This window comes from Schistocerca americana, unplaced genomic scaffold (genome assembly GCF_021461395.2).
Source record: "Schistocerca americana isolate TAMUIC-IGC-003095 unplaced genomic scaffold, iqSchAmer2.1 HiC_scaffold_13, whole genome shotgun sequence".
Lineage (NCBI taxonomy): Eukaryota > Metazoa > Arthropoda > Insecta > Orthoptera > Acrididae > Schistocerca > Schistocerca americana.
In genome coordinates this window covers 28,201,521-28,227,465 of record NW_025725371.1, presented here as the reverse complement: position 1 = coordinate 28,227,465, position 25,945 = coordinate 28,201,521, and positions in this window count along the sequence as shown.

Here is a 25,945-nt window from a genome sequence, read left to right as displayed (position 1 = left end):
AATTAAATACAAAAGGTACAATGCCGTCTTAACGGCAAGATGAGTAAGACTTCTTAGAGTGTGTGCTTTGATCCTTTCCTGTGAGACCAGTATTAGTTTCCGATACACCACTGCAGGTTCAATGCATTCCTTGGACCTTCGCATTGACGATGAAACACAGAAATCGAATCGGAACTAAATACAAAAGGCAGAATGCCGCAATAAGTACAAGAATAGAGACTCTTCTTACAGTCGGTGCTTTCATCATTCCCTGTGAGACCAGTATTAGTTTCCGATACACCGCTGCAGCTTCAATGTATTCCTTAGACCTACACATTGACGATGAAACACTGAAATTACATCGGAATTAAATACAAATGGCACAATGCCGCCTTAAGTACAAGAATAGAGACTCTTCTTACAGTCGGTGCTTTGTGCATTCCCTGTGAGACCAGTATTAGTTTCTGATATACCACTGCAGGTTCAATGTATTCCTTGGACATAAACATTGACGATGAAACACAGAAATCGCATCGGACTTACATACAAAAGGCACAATGCCGCCTTACGTACAAGAATAGAGATTCTTCTTACAGTCGGTGTTTTGAGCATTCCGTGTGAGACAAGTATTAGTTTCCGATACACCACTCCAGGTTCTATGTATTCCTTGGACATACTCCTTGACGATGAAACACTGAATTTACATCGGAATTAAATACAAAAAGAACAATGCTGCCTTATCTGCAAGATGAGTGAGACTTGTTAGAGTCTGTGCTTTGATCCTTTCCTGTGAGATTAGTATTAGTTTCCGATACACAACTGCAGATTCAATGTATTCCTTGGACCTTCGCTTTGACGATGAAACTCGGAAATCGCATCGGAACTAAATACAAAATGCACAATGCCGCAATAAGTACAAGAATAGAGACTCTTCTTACAGTGGGTGCTTCGAGCATTCCCTGTGAGACCAGTATTAGTTTCCGATACACCACTGCAGGTTCAATGTATTCCTTAGAAATAACCATTGATGATGAAACACTAAAATTACATCGGAAATAAATACAAATGGCACAATGCCGCCATAAGTGCAAGAATAGAGACTCCTCTTACAGTCGGTGCTTTGATCCTTTCCTGTGAGACCAGTATTAGTTTCCGATACACCACTGCAGGTTCAATGTATTCCTTGGACCTTCGCATTGACGATGAAACACAGAAATCGAATCGGAACTAAATACAAAAGGCAGAATACCGCAATAAGTACACGAATAGAGACTCTTCTTACAGTCGGTGCTTTGATCATTCCCTGTGAGACCAGTATTAGTTTCCGATACACCACTGCTGGTTCAATGTATTCCTTAGAGCTACACATTGACGATGAAACACTGAAATTACATCGGAATTAAATAAAAAAGTCACAATGCCGCCATAAGTGCAAGAATAGAGACTCTTCTTACAGTCGGTGCTTTGAGCATTCCCTGTGAGACCAGTATTAGTTTCCGATACACCACCGCAGGTTCAATGCATTCCTTGGACATACACATTGACGATGAAACACAGAAATCGCATCGGAATTAAATACAAAAGGCACAAGGCCGCATTACGTACAAGAATAGGGACACTTCTTACAGTCGGTGCTTTGAGCATTCCCTGTGAGACCAGTATTTGTTTCCGATACACCACTGCAGGTTCAATGAATTCCTTAGACTTACACATTGACGATGAAACACTGAAATTACATCGGAATTAAATACGAAAGGTGAAGTGGACTGACAAAGCAGCCAGTCCTCAGTGACGGGTAGCCGAAAGAAAGGCTCGCGGATACACCCACGCCGACGGGCGTCAAGTACTGGAACAGGCTACGTAATTAATGCTATGAAGAAAAGTACGTAGCTGGATTAATACTTATCTTTAATCAATCATTGTGGTACATCGCTCTTGACGATACACAGGAGACTTTAATTACAATCACTGTAAGGCTAACGGCGCTTTGCTAGTTCGTAGCCGTTAACTTAGCTGAAGGCTATTCTGTCTCTCGGCTAATGAGAGTGAAAGGCCTCGTAGATCTAGTCGCTAGCTAGGTCGTCCGTCCAACTGGGGCGAGTGCTTGTTCGTATCACGAGACCTGCCTTGTGGTGGAGCTAGGCCTGTGATTACACAGTGGCGACACGCGGGTCCGACATGTACTAAATGGACCGCGGCCGATTTAAACTACCACCTAGCAAGTGTGGTGTCTGGCGGTGACACCACTAAAGGAACAATGCCGCCTTAACTGCAAGATGAGTGAGACTTCTTAGAGTCTGTGCTTTGATCCTTTCCTGTGAGACCGGTATTAGTTTCCGATACACCACTGCAGGTTCAATGTATTCCTTGGACATTCGCATTGACGATGAAACACAGATATCGCATCGGAACTAAATACAAAATGCACAATGCCGCAATAAGTACAAGAATAGAGACTCTTCTTACAGTCGGTGCTTTGAGCATTGCCTGTGACACAAGTATTAGTTTCCGATACACCACTGCAGGTTCAATGAATTCCTTAGACTTACACATTGACGATGAAACACTGAAATTACATCGGAATTAAATACAAAAGGCACAATGCCGCCATAATTGCAAGAATAGAGACTCTTCTTACAGTCGGTGCTTTGAGCTCTCCCTGTGAGACCAGTATTAGTTTCCGATACACCACTCCAGGTTCTATGTATTCCTTGGACATACTCATTGACGAAAAAACACTGAAATGACATCGGAATTAAATACAAAAGGTACAATGCCGCCTTAACGGCAAGATGAGTAAGACTTCTTAGAGTCTGTGCTTTGATCCTTTCCTGTGAGACCAGTATTAGTTTCCGATACACCACTGTAGGTTCAATGTATTCCTTGGACCTTCGCATTGACGATGAAACACAGAAATCGAATCGGAACTAAATACAAAAGGCAGAATGCCGCAATAAGTACAAGAATAGAGACTCTTCTTACAGTCGGTGCTTTCATCATTCCCTGTGAGACCAGTATTAGTTTCCGATACACCACTGCAGCTTCAATGTATTCCTTAGACCTACACATTGACGATGAAACACTGAAATTACATCGGAATTAAATACAAATGGCACAATGCCGCCATAAGTGCAAGAGTAGAGACTCTTCTTATAGTCGGTGCTTTGAGCTTTCCCTGTGAGACCAGTATTAGTTTCCGATACACGACTGCAGGTACAATGTATTCCTTGTACCTTCACATTGACGATGAAATACAGAAATTGCATCGGAATTAAATACAAAAGGCACAATGCCGCCTTAAGTACAAGAATAGAGACTCTTCTTACAGTCGGTGCTTTGTGCATTCCCTGTGAGACCAGTATTAGTTTCTGATACACCACTGCAGGTTTAATGTATTCCTTGGACATAAACATTGACGATGAAACACAGAAATCGCATCGGACTTACATACAAAAGGCACAATGCCGCCTTACGTACAAGAATAGAGATTCTTCTTACAGTCGGTGTTTTGAGCATTCCGTGTGAGACCAGTATTAGTTTCCGATACAGAAATCGCATCGGAATTAAATATAAAAGGCACAATGCCGCCTTAAGTACAAGAATAGAAACTCTTCTTACAGTCGGTGCTTTGAGCATTCCCTGTGAGACCAGTATTAGTTTCTGATACACCACTGCAGGTTCAATGTATTCCTTGGACATAAACATTGACGATAAAACACAGAAATCGCATCGGAATTAAATACAAAAGGCACAATGCCGCCTTACGTACAAGAATAGAGACTCTTCTTACAGTCGGTGCTTTGAGCATACCTTGTGAGACCAGTATTAGTTTCCGATTCACCACTCCAGGTTCTATGTATTCCGTGGACATACTCCTTGACGATGAAACACTGAAATTACATCGGAATTAAATACAAAAGGAACAATGCCGCCTTAACTGCAAGATGAGTGAGACTTGTTAGAGTCTGTGCTTCGATCCTTTCCTGTGAGACTAGTATTAGTTTCCGATACACCACTGCAGGTTCAATGTATTCCTTGGACCTTCGCATTGACGATGAAACACAGAAATCGCATCGGAACTAAATACAAAATGCACAATGCCGCAATGAGTACAAGAATAGAGACTCTTCTTACAGTCGGTGCTTTAAGCATTCCCTGTGAGACCAGTATTTGTTTCCGATACGCCATTCCAGGTTCAATGTATTCCTTGGACATACTCATTGACGATGAAACACTGAAATTACATCGGAATTAAATAGAAAAGGAACAATGCCGATATAACTGCAAGGTGAGTGAGACTTCTTAGTGTCTGTGCTTTGATCCTTTCCTGTGAGACCAGTATTAGTTTCCGATACACCACTCCTTGTTCAATGTATTCCTTGGACATACTCATTGACGATGAAACACTGAAATTACATCGGAATTAAATACGAAAGGTAAAGTGGACTGTCAAAGCAGCCAGTCCTCAGTGACGGGTAGCCGAAAGAAAGGCACGCGGATACACCCACGCCGACGGGCGTCAAGTACTGGAACAGGCTACGTAATTAATGCTATGAAGAAAAGTACGTAGCTGGATTAATACTTATCTTTAATCAATCATTGTGGTACATCGCTCTTGACGATACACAGGAGACTTTAATTACAATCACTGTAAGGCTAATGGCGCCTTGCTTGTTCGTAGCCATTAACTTAGCTTAAGGCTATTCTGTCTCTCGGCTAATGAGAGTGAAAGGCTTCGTACATCTAGTCGCTAGCTAGGTCGTCCGTCCAACTGGGGCGAGTTCTTGTTCGTAACACGAGACCTGCCTTGTGGTGGCGCTAGGTCTGTGATCACACAGCGGCGACACGCGGGTCCGACATGTACTAAATGGACCGCGGCCGATTTAAACTACCAACTAGCAAGTGTGGTGTCTGGCGGTGACACCACTAAAGGAACAATGCCGCCTTAACTGCAAGAAGAGTGAGACTTCTTAGAGTCTGTGCTTTGATCCTTCCCTGTGAGACCAGTATTAGTTTCCGATACACCACTGCAGGTTCAATGTAATCCTTGGACCTTCGCATAGACGATGAAACACAGAAATCGCATCGGAACTAAATACAAAAGCACAATGCCGCAATAAGTACAAGAATAGAGATTCTTCTTACAGTTTGTGCTTTGAGCATTCCCTGTGGGACCAGTATTAGTTTCCGATATGCCACTGCAGGTTCAATGTATTCCTTAGACATACACATTGACGATGAAACACTGAAATTACATCGGTATTAAATACAAAAGGCAAAATGCAGCCATAAGTGCAAGAATGGAGACTCTTCTTCCAGTCGGTGCTTTGAGCATTCCCTGTGAGACCAGTATTAGTTTCCGATGCACCACAACAGGTACAATGTATTTCATGGACCTTCACATTGACGATGAAACACAGAAATCGCATCGGCATTAAATACAAAAGGCCCAACGCCGCTTTACGTACAAGAATAGAGACTATTCTTACAGGCGGTGCTTTGAGCATTCCCTGTGAAACCAGTATTAGTTTCCGATACACCACTCCAGGTTCAATGTATTCCTTGGACATACAGATTGACGATGAAACACAGAAATCGCATCGGAACTAAATACAAAATGCACAATGCCGCAATAAGTACAAGAATAGAGACTCTTCTTACAGTCGGTGCTTTGAGCATTGCCTGTGAGACAAGTATTAGTTTCCGATACACCACTGATGGTTCAATGAATTCCTTTGACTTACACATTGACGATGAAACACTGAAATTACATCGGAATTAAATACAAATGGCACAATGCCGCCATAAGTGCAAGAATAGAGACTCTCCTTACAGTCGGTGCATAGAGCATTCCCTGTGAGACCAGTATTAGTTTCCGATACACCACTCCAGGTTCAATGTATTCCTTGGACATACAGATTGACGATGAAACACAGAAATCGCATCGGAACTAAATACAAAATGCACAATGCCGCAATAAGTACAAGAATAGAGACTCTTCTTACAGTCGGTGCTTTGTGCATTCCCTGTGAGACCAGTATTAGTTTCTGATACACCACTGCAGGTTCAATGTAATCCTTGGACATAAACATTGACGATGAAACACAGAAATCGCATCGGACTTACATACAAAAGGCACAATGCCGCCTTACGTACAAGAATAGAGATTCTTCTTACAGTCGGTGTTTTGGGCATTCCGTGTGAGACCAGTATTAGTTTCCGATACACCACCCCAGGTTCTATGTATTCCTTGGACATACTCCTTGACGATGAAACACTGAATTTACATCGGAATTAAATACAAAAAGAACAATGCTGCCTTAACTGCAAGATGAGTGAGACTTGTTAGAGTCTGTGCTTTGATCCTTTCCTGTGAGATTAGTATCAGTTTCCGATACACCACTGCAGATTCAATGTATTCCTTGGACCTTCGCATTGACGATGAAACTCGGAAATCGCATCGGAACTAAATACAAAATGCACAATGCCGCAATAAGTACAAGAATAGAGACTCTTCTTACAGTCGGTGCTTTGAGCATTCCCTGTGAGACCAGTATTAGTTTCCGATACACCACTGCAGGTTCAATGTATTCCTTAGACATAACCATTGACGATGAAACACTGAAATTACATCGGAATTAAATACAAAAGGAACAATGCCGCCTTAACTGAAAGATGAGTGAGACTTGTTAGAGTCTGTGCTTTGATCCTTTCCTGTGAGACTAGTATTAGTTTCCGATACACCACTGCAGGTTCAATGTATTCCTTGGACCTTCGCATTGACGATGAAACACAGAAATCGCATTGGAACTAAATACAAAATGCACAATGCCGCAATGAGTACAAGAATAGAGACTCTTCTTACAGTCGGTGCTTTGAGCTTTCCCTGTGAGACCAGTATTAGTTTCCGATACAGCACTGCAGGTTCAATGTATTCCTTAGACATACACATTGCCGAAGAAACACTGAAATTAAATCGGAATTAAATAAAAAAGGCACAATGCCGCCATAAGTGCAAGAATAGAGACTCTTCTTACAGTCGGTGCTTTGAGCTTTCCCTGTGAGACCAGTATTAGTTTCCGATACACCACCGCAGGTTCAATGCATTCCTTGGACATACACATTGACGATGAAACACAGAAATCGCATCGGAATTAAATACAAAAGGCACAATGCCGCCTTACGTACAAGAATAGAGACTCTTCTTACAGTCGGCGCTTTGAGCATTCCCTGTGAGACCAGTATTTGTTTCCGATACACCATTCCAGGTTCAATGTATTCCTTGGACATACTCATTGACGATGAAACACTGAAATTACATCGTAATTAAATAGAAAAGGAACAATGCCGATGTAACTGCAAGGTGAGTGAGACTTCTTAGTGTCTGTGCTTTGATCCTTTCCTGTGAGACCAGTATTAGTTTCCGATACACCATTCCTTGTTCAATGTATTCCTTGGACATACACATTGACGATGAAACACTGAAATTACATCGGAATTAAATACGAAAGGTAAAATGGACTGTCAAAGCAGCCAGTCCTCAGTGACGGGTAGCCGAAAGAAAGGCACGCGGATACACACACGCCGACGGGCGTCAAGTACTGGAACAGGCTACGTAATTAATGCTATGAAGAAAAGTACGTAGCTGGATTAATACTTATCTTTAATCAATCATTGTGGTACATCGCTCTTGACGATACACAGGAGACTTTAATTACAATCACTGTAAGGCTAATGGCGCCTTGCTAGTTCGTAGCCATTAACTTAGCTGAAGGCTATTCTGTCTCTCGGCTAATGAGAGTGAAAGGCTTCGTACATCTAGTCGCTAGCTAGGTCGTCCGTCCAACTGGTTCGAGTTCTTGTTCGTAACACGAGACCTGCCTTGTGGTGGCGCTAGGTCTGTGATCACACAGTGGCCACACGCGGGTCCGACATGTACTAAATGGACCGCGGCCGATTTAAACTACCACCTAGCAAGAGTGGTGTCTGGCGGTGACACCACTAAAGGAACAATGCCGCCTTAACTGCAAGAAGAGTGAGACTTCTTAGAGTCTGTGCTTTGATCCTTTCCTGTGAGACCAGTATTAGTTTCCGATACACCACTGCAGGTTCAATGTATTCCTTGGACCTTCGCATTGACGATGAAACACAGAAATCGCATCGGAACTAAATACAAAAGCACACTGCCGCTTTACGTACAAGAATAGAGACTCTTCTTACAGGCGGTGCTTTGAGCATTCCCTGTGAAACCAGTATTAGTTTCCGATACACCACTCCAGGTTCAATATATTCCTTGGACATACAGATTGACGATGAAACACAGATATCGCATCGGAATTAAATACAAAAGGCCCAATGCCGCTTTACGTACAAGAATAGAGACTCTTCTTACGGTCGGTGCTTTGAGCATTCCCTGTGAAACCAGTATTAGTTTCCGATACACCACTCCAGGTTCAATGTATTCCTTGGACATTCGCATTGACGATGAAACACAGAAAGCGCATCGAAAATAAATACAAAATGCACAATGCCGCAATAAGTACAAGAATAGAGACTCTTCTTACAGTCGGTGCTTTGAGCGTTCCCTGTGAGACCAGTATTAGTTTCCGATACACCACTGCAGGTTCAATGAATTCCTGAGACATACACATTGACCATGAAACACTGAAATTACATCGGAATTAAATACAAAAGGCACAATGCTGCCATAAGTGCAAGAATAGAGACTCTTATTACAGTCGGTGCTTTGAGCATTCCCTGTGAGACCAGTATTAGTTTCCGATACACCACCGCAGGTTCAATGCATTCCTTGGACATACACATTGACGATGAAACACAGAAATCGCATCGGAACTAAATACAAAAGGCACAATGCCGCAATAAGTATATGAATCGAGACTCTCCTTACAGTCGGTGCTTAGAGCATTCCCTGTGAGTCCAGTATTAGTTTCCGATACACCACTGCAGCTTCAATGTATTCCTTAGACATACACATTGACGATGAAACACTGGAATTACATCGAAATTAAATACAAAAGGAACAATGCCGCCATAAGCGCAAGAATGGAGACTCTTCTTACAGTCGGTGCTTTGAGCATTCCCTGCGAGACCAGTATTAGTTTCCGATACACCACTGCAGGTACAATGTATTCCTTGGACCTTCACATTGACGATGAAACACAGACATGGCATCGGAATTAAATACAAAAGGCACAATGCCGCCTTAAGTACAAGAATAGAGTCTCTTTTTACAGTCGGTGATTTGAGCATTCCCTGTGAGACCAGTATTAGTTTCCGATACACCACTGCAGGTTCAATATACTCCTTAGACATACACATTGACGATGAAACACAGTAATTGCATCGGATTTTAATACAAATGGCACAATGCCGCCTTAAGTTCAAGAATAGAGACTCTTCTTACAGTCGGTGCTTTGAGCATTCCTTTTGAGACCAGTATTAGTTTCCGATACACCACTGCCGGTTCAATGTATTGCTTGGACATTCACATTGACGATGAAACACAGAAATCGCATCGGAATTTAAAAAAAAAGGCACAATGCCGCCTTACGTACAAGAATGGAGACTCTTCTTACAGTCGGTGCTTTGTGCATTCCCTGTGAGACCGGTATTAGTTTCCACTACACCACTCCAGGTTCAATGTATTCCTTGGACATACTCATTGACGATGAAACACTGAAATTACATCGGAATTAAATACAAAACGAACAATGCCGCATTAACTGCAAGATGAGTGAGACTTCTTGGAGTCTGTGCTTTGATCCTTTCCTGTGAGACCAGTATTAGTTTCCGATACACCACTGCAGGCTCAATGTATTCCTTAGACTTACACATTGACGTTGCAACACTGAAATTACTTCGGAAATAAATACAAAAGGCACAATGCCGCCATAAGTGCAAGAATAGAGACTCTTCTTCCAGTCGGTGCTTTGAGCATTCCCTGCGAGACCAGTATTAGTTTCCCATACACAACTGCAGGTACAATGTATTCCCTGGACCCTTACATTGACGATGAAACACAGAAATTGTATCGGAATTAAATAAAAATGGCACAATGCCGCCTGAAGTACAAGAATAGAGAGTCTTCTTACAGTCGGTGCTTTGAGCATTTCCTGTGAGACCAGTATTAGTTTCCCAAACACCACTGCAGGTTCAGTGTATTCCTTGGACCTTCACATTGACGATGAAATACAGAAATGGCTACGGAATTAAATACAAAAGGCACAATGCCGCCTTAAGTGCCAGAATAGAGACACTTCTTACAGTCGGTTCTTTGAGCATTCCCTGTGAGACCAGTATTAGCTTCCGATCCACCATTGCAGATTGCATGTATTCCTTGGACATACACATTGACGATGAAATACTGAAATGACATCGGAATTAAATACAAATGGAACAATGCCGACTTAAGTACAAGAATAGATACTCTTCTTACAGTCGGTGCTTTGAGCATTTCCTGTGAGACCAGTATTAGTTTCCGATACACCACTGCATGTTCAATGTATTGCTTGGAGATACACATTGACGATGAAACACTGAAATTACATCGGAATTACATAAAAAAAGCACCAATCCTTCTTAAGTGCAAGAAAAGTGAGACTTCTTAGAGTATGTGCTTTGACGCTCTCAAGTGAGACCAGTATTGGTTCTCAGATAAATCACACCTGGTTCAATGTATTCCTTCGACCTTCACATTGACGATGAAACACAGAAATCAAATCGGAATTAAATACAAAAGCCACAATGCCGCCATAAGTACAAAAATAGAGACTCTTCTTCCAGTCGATGCTTTGAGCATTCCCTGTGAGACCAGTATTAGTTTCCGATACACGACGGCAGGTTCAATGTATTCCTTGGACCTTCACATTGACGATTAAACACAGAAATCGCATCGGAATTAAATACAAAAGCAACAATGCCGCCTTAAGTACAAATATAGAGAGACTTCTTACAGTCGGTGCTTTGAGCTTTCCCTGTGATACTAGTATTAGTTTCCAATACCTTAGTGTAGGTTCAGTGTATTCCTTGGACCTTCACATTGACGATGAAACACAGAAATCGCATCGGAATTAAATACAAAAGGCACAATGCCGCCATAAGTACAAGAATAGAGACCCTTCTTACAGTCGGGGCTTTGAGCATTCCCTGTGAGACCAGTATAAGTTTCCGAAACACCACTGCAATTACATTGTATTCCTTGGACCTTCACATTGAGGATGAAGCACAGAAATCGCATCGGAATGAAATACAAAAGGAACAATGCCGCCTAAAGTACAAGAATAGAGACTCTTCTTACAGTTGGTGCTTTGAGCATAGCCTGTGAGACCAGTATTAGTTTCCGATACACCATTGCAGGTTCAATATATTCCTTGGATTTCACATTGACGATGAAACACAGAAATCGCATCGGAATTAAATACAAAAGGCACAATGCCGCCTTATGTACAAGAATACAGACTCTTCTTAAGTCGGTGCTTTGAGCATTCCCTGTGAGACCAGTATTAGCTTCCGATACAACACTGCAGGTTCAATGTATTCCTTGGACATACACATTGACGATGAAACACTGAAATTACATCGGAATTAAATACAAAAGGCACAATGCCGCCTTAAGTGCAAGAAGAGTGAGACTTCTTAGAGACTGTGCTTTGATCCTTTCCTGTGCGACCTGTATTAGTTTCCGATACACCACTGTAGGTTCAATGTGTTCCTTGCACCTTCACATTGACGAAGAAACACAGAAATCGCATCGGAATTAAATACAAAAGGCACAATGCCGCCAGAAGTACAAGAGTAGAGACTCTTCTCACAGTCGGTGCTTTGAACATTGCCTGTGAGACTAGTATTAGTTTCCGATACACCACTGCAGGTTCAATGTATTCCTTGGACCTTCAAATTGACGATGAAACACAGAAATGGCATCGGAATTAAATACAAAAGCCACAATCCCGCCTGAAGTACAAGAATAGAGACTTTTCTTACAGTCGGTGTTTTGAGCATTCCCTGTGGGACCAGTATTAGTTTCCGATACACCACTGCAGGTTCAATGTATTCCTCGGACATACACATTGACGATGAAACACTGAAATCACATCGGAATTAAATACAAAGGGCACAATGCCGCAATAAGTGCAAGAAGAGTGAGACTTCTTAGAGTCTGTATTTTGATCCTTTCCTGTGGACCTGTATTAGATTTCGATACGCCACTGCAGGTTCGATGTATTCCTTGGACCTTCAAATTGACGATGATACACAGAAATCGCATCGGAATTAAATACAAAAGGCACAATGCCGCCTTAAGTACAAGAATTGAGACTATTCTTACAGTCGGTGCTTTGAGCATTCCCTGTGAAACCAGTATTAGTTTCCGATACTCCCTTGCAGGTTCAATGTATTCTTTGGACCTTCACATTGACGATTAAACACAGAAATCGCATCGGAATGAAATACAAATGGCACAATGCCGAATTAAGAACAAGAATAGAGACTCGTCTTACAGTCGGTGCTTTGAGCATTCCCTGTGAGACCAGTATTAGTTTCCGCTTCACGTCTGCAGGTTCAGTTTATTCCTTGGACCTTCACATTGACGATGAAACACTGAAATTACATCGGAATTATATAGAAGGGCCACAATACCGCCATAAGTGCAAGAAGAGTGAGACTTCTTAGAAACTGTGTTTGATCCTTTCCTGTGCGACCCGTATTAGTTTCCGAAACGCCACTGCAGGTTCAATGTATTCCTTGGACCTTCACATTGACGATTAAACAGAGAAATCGCATCGGAATTAAATACAAAAGGCACAACGCCGCCTTAATTACAAGAATAGAGACTCTTCTTTCAGACGGTGCTTTGAGCATTCCCTGTGAGACCAGTATTAGTTTCCGATACACCACTAAAATTGCAGTGTATTCCTTGGACCTTCACATTGAGGATGAAGCACAGAAATCGCATCGGAATTAAATACAAAAGGCACAATGCCGCCTTATGTACAAGAATAGAGACTCTTCTTAAGTCGGTGCTTTGAGCATTCCCTAAGAGACCAGTATTAGCTTCCGATAGAACACTGCAGGTTCAGTGTTTTCCTTGGTCATACACATTGACGATGAAACACTGAAATTACATAGGAATTACATAAAAAAGGCACAATTCCGCCTTAAGTGCAAGAAAAGTGAGACTTCTTAGAGTATGTGCTTTGACGCTCTCAAGTGAGACCAGTATTAGTTCTCCGATACATCACACCTGGTTCAATGTATTCCTTCGACCTTCACATCGACGATGAAACACAGAAATCAAATCGGAATTAAATACAAAAGGCACAATGCCGACTTAAGTACAAGAATAGAGACTGTTCTTACAGTCGGTGATTTGAGCATTAACTGTGAGACCAGTATTAGTTTCCGAATCACCACTGCATGTTCAGTGTATTCCTTGGACCTTCACATTGACGATGAAACACCAAAAACTCATCGGAATTTAATACAAAAGGCACAATGCCGCCTTATGTACAAGAATAGAGACTCTTCTTACAGTCGGTGCTTTGAGCATTCCCTGTGAGACCAGTATTAGTTTCCGATACACCACTGCAGGTCAAATGTATTCCTTGGACATACACATTGACGATGAAACACAGAAATTACATCAGCATTAAATACAAAAGGCACAATGCCGCCTTAAGTACAAATATAGAGACTCTTCTTACAGTCGGTGCTTTGAGCATTCCCTGTGAGACCAGTATTAGTTTCCAATACCTTAGTGCAGGTTCAGTGTATTCCTTGGACCTTCACATTTACGATTAAACACTGAGATTAAATCGGAATTAAATACAAAAGGCACAATGCCGCCATAAGTACAAGAATAGACACCCTTGTTACAGTCGGGGCTTTGAGCATTCCCTGTGAGACCAGTATTACTTTCCGATACACCACTGCAATTTCAGTGTATTCCTTGGACCTTCACATAGAGGATGAAGCACAGAAATCGCATCGGAATAAAATACAAAAGGAACAATGCGGCCTTAAGTACAAGAATAGAGACTCTTCTTACAGTCGGTGCTTCGAGCATAGCCTGTGAGACCAGTCTTAGTTTCCGATACACCGTTGCAGGTTCAATGTATTCCTTGGATTTCACATTGACGATGAAACACAGAAATCGCATCGGAATTAAATACAAAAGGCACATTGCTGCCTTATGTACAAGAATAGGGCCTCTTCTTAAGTCGGTGCTTTGAGCATTCCCTGTGAGACCAGTATTAGCTTCCGATACAACACTGCAGGATCAATGTATTCCTTGGACATACACATTGACGATGAAACAATGAAATTACATCGGAATTAAATAGAAAAGGCACAATGCCGAATTAACTGCAAGAAGAGTGAGACTTTTTAGAGTCTGTGTTTTGATCTTTCCTGTGGACCTGTATTAGTTTTCGATACGCCACTGCAGGTTCGATGTATTCCTTGGACTTTCAAATTGACGATGATACACAGAAATCGCATCGGAATTAAATACTAAAGGCACAATGCCGCCTTAAGAACAAGAATAGAGACTCTTCTTACAGTCGGTGCTTTGAGCATTCCCTGTGAGACCAGTATTAGTTTCCGATACACCACTGCAGGTTCAATGTATTCCTTAGACCTTCACATTGACGATTAAATACAGAAATCGCATCGGAATTATATACAAATGGCACAATGCCGCCTTAAGAACAAGAATAGAGACTCTTCTTACAGTCGTTGCTTTGAGCATTCCCTGTGAGACCAGTATTAGTTTCCGCTACACGTCTGCAGGTTCAGTTTATTCCTTGGACCTTCACATTGACGATTAAACTCTGAAATTACATCGGAATTATATACAAAAGGCACAATGCCGCCAGAAGTGCAAGAGGAGTGAGACTTCTTAGAGGTTGTCTTTGATCCTTTCCTGTGCGACCCGTATTAGTTTTCGATACGCCACTGCAGGTTCAATGTATTCCTTGGACCTCCAAATTGACGATGATACACAGAATTCGCAACGGAATTAGATACAAAAGGCACAATGCCGGCTTAAGTACAAGAATAGAGACTCTTCTTACTGTCGGTGCTTTGAGCATTCCCTGTGGGACCAGTATTAGTTTTCGATACACCACTGCAGGTTCAGTGTATTCCTTGGACTTTCACATTGACGATGGAACACAGAAATCGCATCGCAATGAAATACAAAGGGCACAATGCCGCCTTAAGTACAAGAATAAACACTCGGTGCTTTGAGCATTCCCTGTGTGATCAGTATTAGTTTCCGTTACGCCACTGGAGGTTCACTTTATTTCTTGGACATTCACATTGACTATGAAACACTGAAATTACATCGGAATTAAATACAAAAGGCACAATGCCGCCATAAGTGCAAGACGAGTGAGACTTCTTAGAGTCTGTGATTTGATCCTCTCCTGTGCGACCCGTATTAGTTTCCAATACGCCACTGCAGGTTTAATGCATTCCTTGGACCTTCACATTGACGATGAAACACAGAAATCGCATCGGAATTAAATACAAAAGGCACAATTACGACCTAAGTACAAGAATATAGCCTCTTCTCACAGTCGGTGTTTCGAGTATTCCCTGTGAGACCAGTATTAGTTTCCGATACACCACTGCAGGTTCAATGTATTCCTTGGACATACACATTGACTATGAAACACTAAAATTACATCGGAATTAAATACAAAAGGCACAATGCCGCCATAAGTGCAAGAAGAGTGAGATTTCTTAGAGTCTGTGATTTGATCCTTTCCTGTGCGACCCGTATTAGTTTCTGATACGCCACTGCAGGTTCAATGTATTCCTTGGACCTTCACATTGACGATTAAACACAGAAATCGCATCGGAATTAAATACAAAAGGCACAATGCCGCCTTAATTACAAGAATAGAGACTCTTCTTACAGTCGGTGCTTTGAGCATTAACTGTGAGACCAGTATTAGTTTCCGATACACCACTGGGGGTTCAATGTATTCCTTGGACATTCACATTGACGATGAAACACTGAAATTACATCGGAATTAAATACAAAAGGCACAATGATGCCTTATGTACAAGAATAGAGACTCTTCTTACTGTCGGTGCTTTGAGCATTCCCTGTGAGACCAGTATTAGTTTCTGATACACCACTGCAGGTTCAATGTATTCCTTGGAGATACACATTGACGATGAAACACTGAAACTACATCGGAATTAAATACAAAAGGCAAAATGCCGCAATAAGTGCAAGAAGCGTGAGACTTCTTAGAGTCTGTGTTTTGATCCTTTCCTGTGCGACCCGTATTAATTTTCGATACGCCACTGCATCTTCAATGTATTCCTTGGACCTTAAAATTGACGACGAAACACAGAAATCACATCGGAATTAAATACAAAAGGCACAATGCCGCATTAAGTACGAGAATAGAGACTCTTCGTACAGTCGGTGCTTTGAGCATTCCCTGTGAGACCAGTATTAGTTTCCGATACACCACTGCAGGTTCATTGTATTCCTTGGACCTTCACATTGACGATGAAACAGAGAAATGACATCGGAATTAAATACAAAAGGCACAATGCCGCATTAAGTACAGGAATAGACACTCTTCTTATAGTCAGTGCTTTGAGCATTCCCTGTGAGACCAGTATTAGTTTCCGATACACCACTGCAAGTTCAATGTATTCCTTGGACGTTCACATTGCCGATGAAAGACAGAAATCGCATCGGAATTAAACACAAAAGGCACAATGCCGCCTTACAGACTCTACTTACAGTCGGTGCTTTGAGCATTCCCTGTGAGACCAGGATTAATTTCCGATACACCACTGCAGGTTCAATGTATTCCTTGGACCTTCACATTGACGATGAAACACAGACATAGCATCGGAATTAAATACCAACGGCACAATGCCGCCTTATGTACAAGAATAGCGGCTCTTCGTACTGTCTGTGCTTTGAGCATAACTGTGAGACCAGTATTAGTTTCCGATACACCACTGCAGGTTCAATGTATTCCTTGGACCTTCAAATTGACGATGATACACAGGATTCGCAACGGAATTAAATACAAAAGGCACAAAGCCGCCTTAAGTACAAGAATAGAGACTCTTCTTACAGTCGGTGCTTTGAGCTTTCCCTGTGAGACCAGTATTAGTTTCCGATACACCTCTGCAGGATCAATGTATTCCTTGGACCTTCACATTGAAGATTAAACACAGAAATCGCATCGGAATTAAATACAAAAGGCACAATGCCGCCTTAAGTACAAGAATAGAGACTCTTCTTACTGTCGGTGCTTTGAGCATTCCCTGTGGGACCAGTATTAGTTTCCGATACACCACTGCAGGTTCAGTGTATTCCTTGGACTTTCACATTGTCGATGAAACACAGAAATCGCATTGGAATGAAATACAAAGGGCACTATGCCGCCTTAAGTACAAGAATAAACACTCGGTGCTTTGAGCATTCCCTGTGTGATCAGTATTAGTTTCCGATACGCCACTGGAGGTTCACTGTATTTCTTGGACATTCACATTGACGATGAAACACTGAAATTACATCAGAATTAAATACAAAAGGCACAATGCCGCCATAAGTGCAAGAAGAGTGAGACTTCTTAGAGTCTGTGTTTTGATCCTCTACTGTGCGACCCGTATTAGTTTCCGATACGCCAATGCAGGTTCAATGCATTCCTTGGACCTTCACATTGACGATGAAACACAGAAATCGCATCGGAATTAAATACAAAAGGCACAATGCCGCCCTAAGTACAAGAATATAGCCTCTTCTCACAGTCGGTGTTTCGAGTATTCCCTGTGAGACCAGTATTAGTTTCCGATACACCACTGCAGGTTCAATGTATTCCTTGGACATACACATTGACTATGAAACACTAAAATTACATCGGAATTAAATACAAAAGGCACAATGCCGCCTTAATTACAAGAATAGAGACTCTTCTTACAGTCGGTGCTTTGAGCATTAACTGTGAGACCAGTATTAGTTTCCGATACACCACTGGAGGTTCAATGTATTCCTTGGACATTCACATTGACGATGAAACACTGAAATTACATCGGAATTAAATACAAAAGGCACAATGATGCCTTATGTACAAGAATAGAGACTCTTCTTCCTGTCAGTGCTTTGAGCATTCCCTGTGAGACCAGTATTAGTTTCCGATACACCACTGCAGGTTCAATGTATTCCTTGGAGATACACATTGACGATGAAACACTGAAACTACATCGGAATTAAATACAAAAGGCAAAATGCCGCCATAAGTGCAAAAAGAGTGAGACTTCTTAGAGTCTGTGTTTTGATCCTTTCCTGTGCGACCCGTATTAGTTTTCGATACGCCACTCAGGCTTCAAAGTATTCCTTGGACATTCAAATTGACGATGAAACACAGAAATCGCATCGGAATTAAATACTAAAGGCACAATACCGCCTTAAGTACAAGAATAGAGGCTCTTCCTACAGTCGGTGTTTTGAGCATTCCCTGTGAGAGCAGTATTAGTTTCCGATACACCACTGCAGGTTCAATGTATTCCTTGGACTTTCACATTGACGATTAAACACAGAAATCACATCGGAATTAAATACAAAAGGCACAATGCCGCCTTAAGTACAAGAATAGGGACTCTTCTTACAGTCGGTGCTTTGAGCATTCCCTGTGAGACAAGTATTAGGTTCCGATACACTACTGCAGGTTCAGTGTACTCCTTGGACCTTCACATTGACGATGAAACAGAGAAATGGCATCGGAATTAAACACAAAAGGCACAATGCCGCCTTACAGACTCTACTTACAGTCGGTGCTTTGAGTATTCCCTGTGAGACCAGTATTAGTTTCCGATACACCACTGCAGGTTCAATGGATTCCTTGGACCTTCACATTGACTATTAAACACAGAAATCGCATCGGAATTAAATACAAAAGCCACAATGCCGCCTTAAGAACAAGAATAGAGACTCTTCTTACAGTCGGTGCTTTCAGCATTCCCTGTGTGACCAGTATTATTTTCCGATACACCGCTGGAGGTTCAATGTATTCCTTGGACCTTCACATTCACGATGACACACAGAAATTGCATCGTAATTATATACAAAAGCCACAATGCCGCCTTAAGTACAAGAATAGAGACTCTTCTTACAGTCGGTGCTTTGAGCATTCCCGGTGAGACCAGTATTAGTTTCCGATACACCACTGCAGGTTCAATGTATTCCTTGGACCTTCAAATTGACGATTAAACACAGAAATCGCATTGGAAGTAAATACATAATGCCGCTTTAAGTACAAGAATAGAGACTATTCTTACAGTCTGTGCTTTGAGCGTTCCCTGTGACACCAGTATTAATATCCGATACACCACTGGAGGTTCAATGTATTCCTTGGACCTTCAAATTGACATTGATACACAGGGTTCGCAACGGTATTAAATACAAAAGGCACAAAGCCGCCTTAAGTACACGAATAGAGACTCTTCTTACAGTCGGTGTTTTGATCTTTCCCTGTGAGACCAGTATTAGTTTCCGATACACCACTGCAGGTTCAATGTATTCCTTGGACCTTCACATTGACGATTAAACACAGAAATCGCATCGGAATTAAATACAAAAGGCACATGCCGCATTAAGTACAGGAATAGACACTCTTCTTACAGTCAGTGCTTTGAGCATTCCCTGTGGGACCAGTATTAGTTTCCGATACACCACTGCAGGTTCAGTGTGTTCCTTGGACTTTCACATTGACGATGAAACACAGAAATGACATCGCAATTAAATACAAAGGGCACAATGCCGCCTTATGTACAAGAATAGACACTCGGTGTTTGAGCTCTCCCTGTGTGACCAGTATTAGTTTCAGATACACCACCGCAGGTTCAATGTATTCCTTGGACATACACACTGTCGATGAAACACTGAAATTACATCGGAATTAAATACAAAAGGCACAATGCCCCCATAAGTGCAAGAAGAGTGAGATTTCTTAGAGACTGTGTTTTAATATTTTACTGTGCGACCCTTACTAGTTTCCGATACGCCACTGCAGGATCAATGTATTCCTTGGACCTTCACATTGACGATTAAACACAGAAATCGCATCGGAATTAAATACAAAAGGCACATGCCGCATTAAGTACAGGAATAGACACTCTTCTTACAGTCAGTGCTTTGAGCATTAACTGTGAGACCAGTATTAGTTTCCGATACAGCACTGCAAGTTCAATGTATTCCTTGGACGTTCACATTGACGATGAAAGACAGAAATCGCATCGGAATTAAACACAAAAAGCACAATGCCGCCTTTAGTACAAGAATACAGACTCTACTTACAGTCGGTGCTTTGAGCAATCTCTGTGAGACCAGTATTAGTTTCCGATACACCACTGCAGATTCAATGTATTCCTTGGACCTTCACATTGACAATTAAACACAGAAATCGCATCGGAATTAAATACAAAATGCACAATTCCGCCTTAAGTACAAGAATAGAGACTCTCCTTACAGTCGGTGCTTTGAGCATTCCCTGTAAGACCAGTATTAGTTTCCGATACAATACTGGATGTTCAATGTATTCCTTGGACCTTCACATTGACGATGACACACAGATATTGCATCGTAATTATATACAAAACCACAATGCCGCCTTAAGTACAAGAATAGAGACTCTTCTTACAGTCGGTGCTTTGAGCATACCCAGTGAGACAAGTATTACTTTCCGATACACCACTGCAGGTTCAGTGCATTCCTTGGACCTTCACATTGACGATGAAACACAGAAATGGCAACGGAATTAAGTACAAAAGGCACAATGCCGCCTTAAGTACAAGAATAGACACTCTTCTTACAGACGGTGTTTGAGCATTCCCTGTGAGACTAGTATTAGTTTCCGATACACCACTGCAGGTTCAATGTATTCCTTGGACCATCACATTGACGATGAAACACAGAAATCGCATCGGAATTAAATACAAAAGGCACAATGCCGCCTTAAGTACAAGAATAGAGACTCTACTTACAGTCGGTGCTTTGAGCATTCCCTGTGAGACCAGTATTAGATTCCGATACACCACTGCAGGTTCAGTTTATTCCTTGGCCCTTCACATTGACGATGAAACACAGAAATGGCATCGGAATTAAATACAAAAGGCACAATGCCGCCTGAAGACCAAGAATAGAGACTTTTCTTACAGTTGGTGCTTTGAGCATTCCCTGTGAGACCAGTATTAGTTTCCGATACACGACTGCAGGATCAATGTATTCCTCGGACATACAAATTGACGATGAAACACTGAAATCACATCGGAATTAAATACAAAAGGCACAATGCCGCCATAAGTGCAAGATGAGTGGGACTTCTTAGAGTCTGTGTTTTGATCCTTTCCTGTGCGACCTGTATTAGTTTCCGATACGCCACTGCAGGTTCAATGTATTCCTTGGACCTTCACATTGACGATGATACACAGAAATCGCATCGGAATTAAATACAAAAGGCACAATGCCGCCTTAAGTACAAGAATAGAGACTCTTCTTACAGTGGGTGCTTTGAGCATACCCTGTGAGACCAGTATTAGTTTCCGATACACCACTGCAGGTTCAATGTATTCCTTGGACCTTCACATTGACGGTTAAACACAGAAATCGCATCGGAATTAAATACAAAAGGCACAATGGCGCCTTAAGAACAAGAATAGGGACTCTTCTTACAGTCGGTGCTTTGAGCATTCCCTGTGAGACCAATATTAGTTTCCGATACGCCACTGGAAGTTCAATGTATTCCTTGGACATTCACAGTGACGATTAAACACAGAAATCACATCGGAATTAAATACAAAAGGCACAATGCCGCCGTAAGAACAAGAATAGAACCCTACTTACAGTCGGTGCTTTGAGCATTCCCTGTGAGACCAGTATTAGCTTCCGCTACACCTCTGCAGGTTCAGTTTATTCCTTGGACCTTCACGTTGACGATGAAACACAGAAATGGCATCGGAATTAAATACAAAAGGCACAATGCCGCCAGAAGTGCAAGAATAGAGACTTTTCTTACAGTCGGTGCTTTGAGCAATCCCTGTGAGACCAGTAATAGTATCCGATACACCACTGCAGGTTCAATGTATTCCTTGGACATACACATTGACGATGAAACACTGAAATTACATCGGAATTAAATACAAAGGGCACAATGACGCCTTAACTACAAAAGAATGAGACTTCTTAGAATCTGTGCTTTGATCCTTTCCTGTGAGACCAGTATTAGTTTCCGATATACCACTGCAGGTTAAATGTATTCCATGGTCCTTCACATTGACGATGAAACACAGAAATCGCATCGGAATTACATACAAAAGGCACAATGCCGCCCTAAGTACAAGAATGGAGACTCATCTTACAATCGGTGCTTCGAACATTCCCTGAGAGACCAGTATTAATTTCCGATACACCACTGCAGGTTCAATGTATTCCTTGGACCTTCACATTGACGATGATACACAGAAATCGCATCGGAATTAAATACAAAAGGCACAATGCCGCCTTAAGTACAAGAATAGAGACTCTTCTTACAGTGGGTGCTTTGAGCATACCCTGTGAGACCAGTATTAGTTTCCGATACACCACTGCAGGTTCAATGTATTCCTTGGACCTTCACATTGACGGTTAAACACAGAAATCGCATCGGAATTAAATACAAAAGGCACAATGGCGCCTTAAGAACAAGAATAGGGACTCTTCTTACAGTCGGTGCTTTGAGCATTCCCTGTGAGACCAATATTAGTTTCCGATACGCCACTGGAAGTTCAATGTATTCCTTGGACATTCACAGTGACGATTAAACACAGAAATCACATCGGAATTAAATACAAAAGGCACAATGCCGCCGTAAGAACAAGAATAGAACCCTACTTACAGTCGGTGCTTTGAGCATTCCCTGTGAGACCAGTATTAGCTTCCGCTACACCTCTGCAGGTTCAGTTTATTCCTTGGACCTTCACGTTGACGATGAAACACAGAAATGGCATCGGAATTAAATACAAAAGGCACAATGCCGCCAGAAGTGCAAGAATAGAGACTTTTCTTACAGTCGGTGCTTTGAGCAATCCCTGTGAGACCAGTAATAGTATCCGATACACCACTGCAGGTTCAATGTATTCCTTGGACATACACATTGACGATGAAACACTGAAATTACATCGGAATTAAATACAAAGGGCACAATGACGCCTTAACTACAAAAGAATGAGACTTCTTAGAATCTGTGCTTTGATCCTTTCCTGTGAGACCAGTATTAGTTTCCGATATACCACTGCAGGTTAAATGTATTCCATGGTCCTTCACATTGACGATGAAACACAGAAATCGCATCGGAATTACATACAAAAGGCACAATGCCGCCCTAAGTACAAGAATGGAGACTCATCTTACAATCGGTGCTTCGAACATTCCCTGAGAGACCAGTATTAATTTCCGATACACCACTGCAGGTTCAATGTATTCCTTGGATCTTCACATTGACGATGAAACACAGAAATCGCATCGGAAGTAAATACCAAAGGCACAATGCCGCCTTATGTACTAGAATTGAGGCTCTTCTTACCGTCGGTGCTTTGAGCATTTCCTGTGAGACCAGTATTAGTTTCCGATACACCACTGCAGGTTCAATGTATTCCTTGGACATACACATTGACGATGAAGCACTGAAATTAGATCGGAATTATATACAATAGGCACAATGCCGCCATAAGTGCAAGAAGAGAGAGTCTTCTTAGAGTCTGTGTTTTGATCCTTTCCTGTGCGACCCGTATTAGTTTTCGACACGCCACTGCAGGTTCAATGTATTCCTTGGACCTTCAAATTGACGATGATACACAGAATTCGCAACGGAATTAAATACAAAAGGCACAATGCCGCCTTAAGTACAAGAATAGAGACTCTTCTTACAGTCGGTGCTTTGAGCTTTCCCTGTGAGACCAGTATTAGTTTCCGATACACCTCTGCAGGTTCAATGTATTCCTTGGACCTTCACATTGACGATTAAACACAGAAATTGCATCGGAATTAAATACAAAAGGCACAATGCCGCCTTAAGTAGATGAATAGAGACTCTTCTTTCTGTCGGTGCTTTGAGCATTCCCTGTGTGACGAGTGTTAGTTTCCGATACACCACTGCAGGATCGATGTATTCCTTGGACATACACATTGACGATGAAACACTGATATTAAATCGGAATTAAATACAAAATGCACAATGCCGCCATAAGTGCAAGAAGAGTGAGACTTCATAGAGACTGTGCTTTGATATTTTTCTGTGCGATCCGTACTAGTTTCCCATACGCCACTGCAGGATCAATGAATTCCTAGGACCTTCACATTGACGATTAAACACAGAAATCGCATCGGAATCAAATACAAAAGGCACAATGCCGCCTTAAGTACAAGAATAGAGACTCTCCATATGGTCGGTGCTTTGAGCATTCCCTGTGAGAACAGTATTAGTTTCCGATACACCACTGTAGTTTCAATGTATTCCTTGGACCTTCACATTGACGATTAAACACAGAAATCGTATCGGAATTAAATACAAAAGGCACAATGCCGCCTTGAGTACAAGAATAGAAACTCTTCTTACAGTCGGTGCTTTGAGCATTCCCTGTGAGACCAGTATTAGTTTCCGATACACCACTGCTGGTTCAATGTATTCCTTGGACCTTCAAAGTGACGATGGAAAACAGAAATCGCATTGGAATTAAGTACATATAGGCACAATGCCGCTTTAGTACAAGAATAGAGACTATTCTTACAGTCTGTGCTTTGAGCGTTCCCTGTGAGACCAGTATTAGTATCCGATACACAACTGCAGATTCAATGTATTTCTTGGACATACACATTGACGATGAAACACTGCAATTACATCGGAATTAAATACAAAAGGCACAATGCTGCCCTAAGTAGAAGAATAGAGACTCATCTTACAATCGGTGCTTCGAGCATTTCCTGAGAGACCAGTATTAATTTCCGATACACCACTGCAAGTTCAATGTATTCCTTGGACCTTCACATTGACGATGAAACACAGAAATCGCATCGGAATTAAATACCAAAGGCACAATGCCGCCTTATGTACAAGAATAGTGGCACTTCTTACCGTCGGTGCTTTGAGCATTCCCTGTGAGACCAGTATTAGGTTCCGATACACCACTGCAGGTTCAATGTATTCCTTGGACATACACATTGACGATGAAAGACTGAAATTACATCGGAACTATGTACAAAAGGCACAATGCCGCCATAAGTGCAAGAAGAATGAGACTTCTTAGAGTCTGTGTTTTGATCATTTCCTGTGCGACCCGTATTAGTTTTCGATACGACACTGCAGGTTCAATGTATTCCTTGGACCTTCAAATTGACGATGATACACAGAATTCGCAACGGAATTAAATACAAAAGGCACAATGCCGCCTTAAGTATATGAATAGAGACTCTTCTTACAGTCGGTGCTTTGAGCTCTCCCTGTGAGACCAGTATTAGTTTCCGATACACCTCTGCAGGTTCAATGTATTCCTTGGACCTTCACATTGACGATTAAACACAGAAATCGCATCGGAATTAAATACAAAATGCACAATCCCGCCTTAAGTACAAGAATAGAGACTCTTCTTACAGTCGGTGCTTTGAGCATTCCCTGTGAGACCAGTATTAGTTTCCGATACACCACTGGAGGTTCAATGTATTCCTTGGACATTCACATTGACAATGAAACTCTGAAATTACATTGGAATTAAATACAAAAGGCACAATGATGCCTTAAGTACAAGAATAGAGACTCTTCTAACAGTCGGTGCTTTTAGCATTCCCAGTAAGAGAAGTATTAGTTTCCGATACACCACAGCAGGTTCAATGTATTCCTTGGACCTTGACATTGACGATGAAACACAGAAATTGCAT